We start from the raw sequence: 7,741 nt of genomic DNA on the forward strand, positions 1-7,741 counted from the left end.
ATTTGATAAAGCAAAACTGAAAGCCATCCAAGCCAACATGGAGTCTCTTACCCAAACTGTGGATGAGATGAAAAATAACAGAGGTCTAGCTCAAAGTCTATTTACAACTCAAGATGTAATCAGAAAACGAGTTGAGCGATTGGAAACTTCTGTTTCTAATAAAATGGAACTGCTTCAGACCTCCTTACAAATTGCTGTCTCAATTATCTCCTCAGATGTCAAAATTCTTTCCACTAACGTTCGAAGATTATCTATGAAGATGGATGAGTTTGACAAAAATGGGGAAGAAATCAAAGAGCATCCTCAGAAACAGCAGAAGAAACCATCTCGATAAAAAGCAGTTAATCAGATTATTAGATTCAGCTGTTATTAACTCAAGACTTCTATCAGTTCAAGAAATTCAATCTCTTATTTTATCTACAATGAGTTCAGACGTTCAGTTATTATTTACTAAGTTTTGTCAAACACCATAAAGGGAGAAATTGTTGGAAATTAAATTATGGAGTTTGACAAAATATGAACCAACTGAAAATACGAACCAACTGATCAAGCAAACTTAAATCAGCAACTGAACTCAGCAACTGAATCTACGCAACTGAAAATTCAGTTGATTTCCTCATCAGCAACTGATCGAAGTAAACTGGACTTGACAACTGAAATAAGTTGATCAGCTGGAAACTGATCAGTTGATACATTCATACTTGAACTTAACATGTCTCGGGAAAGAACATTCAACCGACAAAGAGACATAGAAGATTGCAACGTCGCACTTCAATCAATACAGCTTGGAACAACGCATTTTGGCTAAAGCAGTAAAAACGCCGCATTACAATAAATGAAGCGAACAAAGCCCAAGAAATAATGAAGTGGCAATCAACGGATACAAAGATTCAAAAAATATCTCAAGTTACTGTTGTAAGACAAGATTATAAATATGACAGAAGAACTGCTGAAGAAAATAACAGAATTACTCTATTCAAAGCTTGCTATTACTCTGCCAAAAATCATAGCTCACTCTTACTTGATTTATTCGTAGAAGTCAAGGCTACAATCCGAGCTCACTAGCACTTTGTAAAAAAAATTTTGATAAATTCGATAGTTCTAAGATCGATTACGTACTGAGAACACTTTGTAATACTAAGATTTTCAGTCTTGGCAGTGATAAGTCCAAACTGAAGTGTGTCAGTACAAATCTTGTATTCGATCAAAGTCTTTTAGTGGAAATCCTATCCTTGGGATAGAAGGTGTGACGTATGAGTAATTGAAATCTCCGAACATCCAGTAACAACCTTTGCGTATTTTATTTCAGTGTTGTATTCTATCTTTCAGTCAGTTAGCTTCCGCAACTATCTCAGTTTAACTGATTGTCATTGACCAACAAGATTCCGAGAATCAGTTTGCCACCAAACTGAAATCAAAATTCGAAAAGATCAGTTTATATTGTGAGTGTTTATTCAACCCCCCTTCTAAACACTCTTGATACGTTAATCGATCCTATCATATACACTTACTGAGTCGCCCCCTGTTGAGGCTCCGACTGACTGCACTCCTGGGGAATTGCAGACTTACAAGGAATGGTGTGACCATGACTTGAAAGCCAAGTGTTATATGCAGGCTTCAATGAATGATGAGAAGTCGGTTCTTTATGTGGATTCTTCATCTGATACAAAGATTGGTCCACATGGGAAGGGAAAGAAGTGTTATTTCCAACGTCCCAAGAAGAACGTGCCCTTGAAGAGGCAATCTCCGAGTCCCGCTGTGGCAGCCATACCAGTAACGGCTGACAAGACTGTTGACATATGTCATCACTGCAAGAAGCCTGGACATTTGAGGCGTAATTGCAGGGAATATCTTGCCCAGAAGAGATCTGGAAACAGTATGTTCAATATTGAAGTAAACATTTCAATTAACTCTACTTCTCGGGTATTGGATACTGGTTGTGACTCACATCTTTGTAATGAGTTACAGGTGATGGGAAGAAGTAGAAGTCTTAGGGAAGGTGAAACCTTCTTGAGGATGGGCAATGGAGCAAAAGCTGCTACAAAGGCCAAAGGAGATGTTTACTTGCTGTTGAACAATGATTTTAAGTTAATTTTAAGAGATGTTTTTTGTAACGCCCCAATTTCGACGAATGTCCTCACTGTATCAAGACGTGTCTTTTCAGCGTGCTTATGTCCTCACTCACACGCACTCTGGGAAAACTTCCCAGGAGGTCACCCATCCCAAAATTACCCCAAGTCAAGCACGCTTAATTTTGGAGTTCTTATGTGATGAGCTACCGAAAAGAAGATGCACCTTCGTGATATGAGTAGTACAAATCAAATCTTTTAAGCCCTCTTCAACTGTATAGTCCATTACATTGAACAGTCTCGGAATCCCTCTCATTCCCGTGTGGGTCGGTTTATTCATGTTCCCTCCACCTAGAAGCCTGCCAGGAGCCGCTCATTGTCTGTGCAACTGATGGCACCAGCGATCACCCCCCACCCTCTTCGGCCCCGGGCCTCACATGCCCACCAGCTTCCGCTTGGTTCGTCCCCAAACCACACCGTACTAAGATAGGTCGGCTCTGATACCAACTGTAACGCCCCAGATTCGACGACTGTCCTCACTGTATCAAGACGTGTCTTTTCAGCGTGCTTATGTCCTCACTCACACGCAACCTGGGAAAACTTCCCAGGTGGTCACCCATCCCAAAATTACCCCAAGTCAAGCACGCTTAACTTTGGAGTTCTTATGTGATGAGCTACCGAAAAGAAGATGCACCATCGTGATATGAGTAGTACAAATCAAATCTTTTAAGCCCTCTTCAACTGTACAGTCCATTACATTGAACAGTATTGGAATCCCTCTCATTCCCGTGTGGGTCGGTTTATTCATGTTCCCTCCACCTAGAATCCTGCCAGGAGCCGCTCATTGTCCGTGCAATTGATGGCACCGGCGATCACCCCCCTGCCTTCTTCGGCCCCGGGCCTCACATTTTGTTTGGACCAGATTTGATGAAAAACATTGTTTCCATTTCTATGCTATATAAAGATGGATATTCTTGTTTATTTAGCAAAGGTGTTTGCAACATTTACAAGAATGAATGTTTAATTGGTATTAGAGAACTTGAAAACGATCTCTATAACTTAAAATTGAAAGATATTCCACAAAACAATGTCCAAGCTATAACAAAAACAAAAAAGCGAAAACAAGATACTCTAAATTCGGCACAATTGTGGCATGCTCGATTAAGACATATTTCCCTAAGAAGGATGAACAAGCTAGTGGGGGTGGACATGTTTGATATGTCTGATATTAATACTCTCACGACTCTTGAATCATGTCTGAAAGGAAAGATGACCATAATTCCCTTTAAGGGCCATGTGGAGCGAGCCAAAGGGTTATTGGATTTGATCCATACCCATGTGTGCGGTCCGCTTAGCATCACCACTAAGCATGGACATGCCTACTTCATCACCTTTACCGATGACTTTTCGAGGTATGGGTATGTGTATTTGATGAAATACAAGTCTGAAGCCTTTGAAAGGTTCAAAGAATTCAGAAGTGAAGTAGAGAAACATAGTTGGGACGAAGCATCAAGACACTTCGATCGGATCGAGGTGGTGAGTACTTGAGTGCCGAGTTCCAAGAGTATCTTAGGGAGAATGGGAATTTCTCGCAGTGGACTCCGCCCGCTACACCACAGTTGAATGGTGTTTCGGAGCGTCGTAACCGGACTTTGATTGACATGGTTCGGTCTATGATGGGGTTCACGGAGTTGCCGCCATCCTTTTGGGGATATGCGCTTGAGACGGCGGCACTGTTGTTGAACAATGTCCATTCAAAGGCAGTTGAGAAGACACCATATGAGATATGGATGGGTAAGCCACCCAAATATTCTTATCTTAGAATATGGGGGTGCCCTGCTTATGTGAAGCAGGTAGTGGGAGATAAATTAGATAGTCGATCCATTTTATGTTACTTTGTGAGTTATCCAAGGAATTCAGTTGGATACTATTTCTGTCATCCCCAAGAAACAAAGGTGTTTGTTTCTAGGAATGCAACCTTTTTGGAAAAAGAATTTCTATTGGATAGACAAGGGAAGATGATAGAACTCTAAGAGGTTCGAGAGACGCCCACAATTGTAGAACCCACACCCAAAGAGCCAAGAGAGGAGATACAAGCTCCTAGAAGATCCGAGAGAGTCTCGAGACCACCTATGAGGTATGGTCTGCTTCTTGAAGAGGGCCATGATGAGCCTAACCATGGATGTGATCCAAGGACCTTCAGGGAAGCGTTATCTGATGCCGATTCATCCAAGTGGCTTGAAGTAATGGAATCTGAGATGAATTCCATGCATTCAAAACAAGTGTGGAATCTCGTGGATCCACCTGAGGGAATTTTTCCCATAAGGTGTTAATGGATTTACAAGAGGAAACTTGGGGCAGATGGGAAGGTATTGACCTTCAAGGCGCGATTGGTAGCAAAAGGATATACTCAAAGACAAGGAGTTGACTTTGAGGAAACCTTTTCTCCAGTTGCAATGTTCAAGTCCATGAGGATATTGCTAGCCACAGCTATATGGAATGATGATGAGATATGGCAGATGTATGTCAATACAGCCTTTCTTAATGGGGATATTAAGGAAGAGATTTACATGTCTCAACCTGAAGGGTTTACATCTATCGGAAGTGAGCATATGGTATGCAAACTTCAGAGATCTATTTATGGTCTAAAGCAGGCATTTAGGAGTTGGAACCTCATATTCGACAGTACAATCAAAGTGTTTGGTTTTACTAAGAATCCTGAGGAACCCTGTGTGTATAAGAAGGTCAGTGGGAGTGCTGTGTCATTCCTGGTGTTGTATGTTGATGACATTCTACTCATTGAGAATGATGTAGGAATGCTGCAATCAACTAAAATATGGTTAGCAAGTAAGTTTTCGATGCAGGACTTGGGTGAAGCATCTTTCGTATTGGGAATACAGATCTATAGAGATAGATCGAAAATATTGCTTGGTCTCACCCAGTCCACATACATTGATACCATCGTGAGGAGGTTCTCGATGGATGAGTCCAAGAGAGGATATCTACCAATGTGTCATGGCATGTCCCTATCCAAGTCTATGTCTCCCAAGACTGATGCAGAGATAGCGACGATGACAAGCATTCCTTATGCATCTGCGATTGGTAGCATCATGTATGGGATGTTATCTACACGTCCTGGCGTGGCTTTTGCACTAAGTGTAGTGAGTAGATATCAATCGAACACTGGTCTTCCACACTGGAAAGCTGTGAAAGACATCCTCAAGTATTTGAGAAGGACCAATAAGTTGTTCTTGGTCTATGGGGGTGAAGAACTGAAATTGGAAGGCTATACCCACTCTAGCTTCCAAAGCGATATGGATGACTCGAAGTCAACCTCTGGATTCGTATTCATGCTCAATGGTGCTGCTGTCTCTTCGAAGATTTTCAAGCAAGACAGTACTACGGATTCCACCACTGAGGCCGAATATATTGCTGCATCAGATGCAGCAAAAGAGGCTGTTTGGATAAGGAATTTTGTCCCAGAGTTTGACGTCATTCCTAATAGAGTTGCTCATGTCCCGGTGTTGTGTGACAACACGAGAGCTATAGCTCAAGCAAAGGATCCAAGGTCTCATCAGAAGTCCAAACATGTATTGAGAAAGTACCACATCCTCCGAGAGATTGCGGAAAGAGGAGATGTCTCGATTGACGAAGTCGGCTCCGTAGATAATGTTGTTGATCCGCTAACTAAGCCTTTACCTGGACCATTATTCGAGAAGCATCACGAATCGATGGGTTTAAAGCTTATGGGTAGTTGGCTCTAGTGCAAGTGGGAGATTGTTAGAGTAGGTGCACGTCCAACCGAGTGTTGTCGAGGGTTCACAATGAAACTCTATGTATAAACAGTCCCTATTTTAATAATATTTTAAATTATTATTTTGGCACTTATTTATCTGTATACCCATACAAGTTGCATAGTTAAAGTCATTGAATATACAAATAGTAGAAAGAATATGAGATGCTCATATGATGAGTATCATGAAACTCATATTTGGAATACTGTATATTCTAAACAGTTCCTAGTCGATTCAGCCGCCGCTAAGAAAGATATAGGTCGCTCGAGTTCGAGACTAGTATCTGCGATGTGAGTACCATGTTTCATTGGTAGGGGACATTGTGATGTCCGAACATGCAGATAGGTGCTCCTTGTAGAGTGCACTGAACAACCCTCCATAAAGGACTTTCCAAGTGGTTCTCACTTATCGAGTGGAAACGTCCTAGTTTATGGTTGTACACCATTAGAACTTATGACCCGGGACAACATTGAGACTCTATGTGCTACCATTCCACTTTGACTTGTTTACCGACTCTCATGGGGTCATCAGGTGGCAAGGTTGGGTGTTTTGTCGAAACATATAGGAGTCGATGCATTGTAGTCGGGGATTCACCACTTACCTTCGTGTATGGATATCCTATGTGATCACATTTATATGTAGTGTGAAATCTCTGATCAGAGTATGGTGGTAATTATGAAAGGGGATTCATAGATTACACCATCGATGCAACTACGACATGACACATAGTATCTGTAATGCCCTAGATTTTATATCATATTAAGCAAAGATTATTGAAGTTGAATTGATATAATTATAGACGGGCTATTACGAGCTCAGATTGGCCAAACAATTAAATTATTCAACTTTGGGACAGAAGTGTTGGCGCCCGAGCGGTAAAGATCGACCGCCCGAGCGCCAGTGTTCATCAAATATATGTCGCGGGCAGAAGATGTGGCGCCCGGGCGGTAGTTTTGACCGCCCGAGCGCCAAGGGTGCAATTTGAAATCGCTTGGGCAGAAAGTTCCGCGCTCGAGCGGTACTTTATTACCGCCCGAGCGCCGACCCAATTTTAAGAAAATAAGACATGTTGCAGGATCATGCAAGTTCAGATATATATATACGAATTTCTTCCTTCAGAAATAGAGGAAACGAAGAAAGGGGAAAAGAATAGTTTCAGAAAATCCTTACGCCTTTTTATTTCAATCCGTCCGTTAGATTTTAGATCCGACTTCGGCACTGTGTTCCTAGCAACGTAGACTACAACTGGACGTAAGTTTTACTACGTTTTAACATGTTTTGAAATTATGATGTTGTTAGAATTGAGTACACGTCATATATGTTGTTCTTGACATGTTAGACAGCGTAGAATCGAAGTCAGATTAAGAAACGGACTGAATATGGAATTGTTATGATTTTCAGAATGAAATTGACTGAGATGTGATATCAGATTTGTACAGGGATTGATTATAAATTATTAGAACTGGTATATACTGGTTTGGTATCGTCGGTATCGCAGGATTGTACTGTTGTACTGTCAGAATTTGATAAAACAGAGATGTTGTGATTTGATTAGAATATTGATAAAGAATATATTGGTATTGTCATTGTCAGATTGAACAGTGACAGACTTTGAGTTGAGACTTTGATTGTATCAGTGTGACAGCAAGAAAGGTATAAATAAATGTTGATTCGGGATTGCACAACTCGAGTTAGGTTTGACTTGAGTTTTCCTAAATCACATACTTTATGTTATTGCATTGATATTTGCAGATTATCAGATTGATATGTTAATGTATTGACTTAGAACAGAGTCAGAGTCCGAGTCTAGGGCAGACAGCCTAGCTAGGGCAGAACCGCCGAGTCTTTCTCAGAACCGATAAGACTCTAGACTTACGA

Source organism: Primulina eburnea, chromosome 13 (genome assembly GCF_022965805.1).
Source record: "Primulina eburnea isolate SZY01 chromosome 13, ASM2296580v1, whole genome shotgun sequence".
Classification (NCBI taxonomy): domain Eukaryota; kingdom Viridiplantae; phylum Streptophyta; class Magnoliopsida; order Lamiales; family Gesneriaceae; genus Primulina; species Primulina eburnea.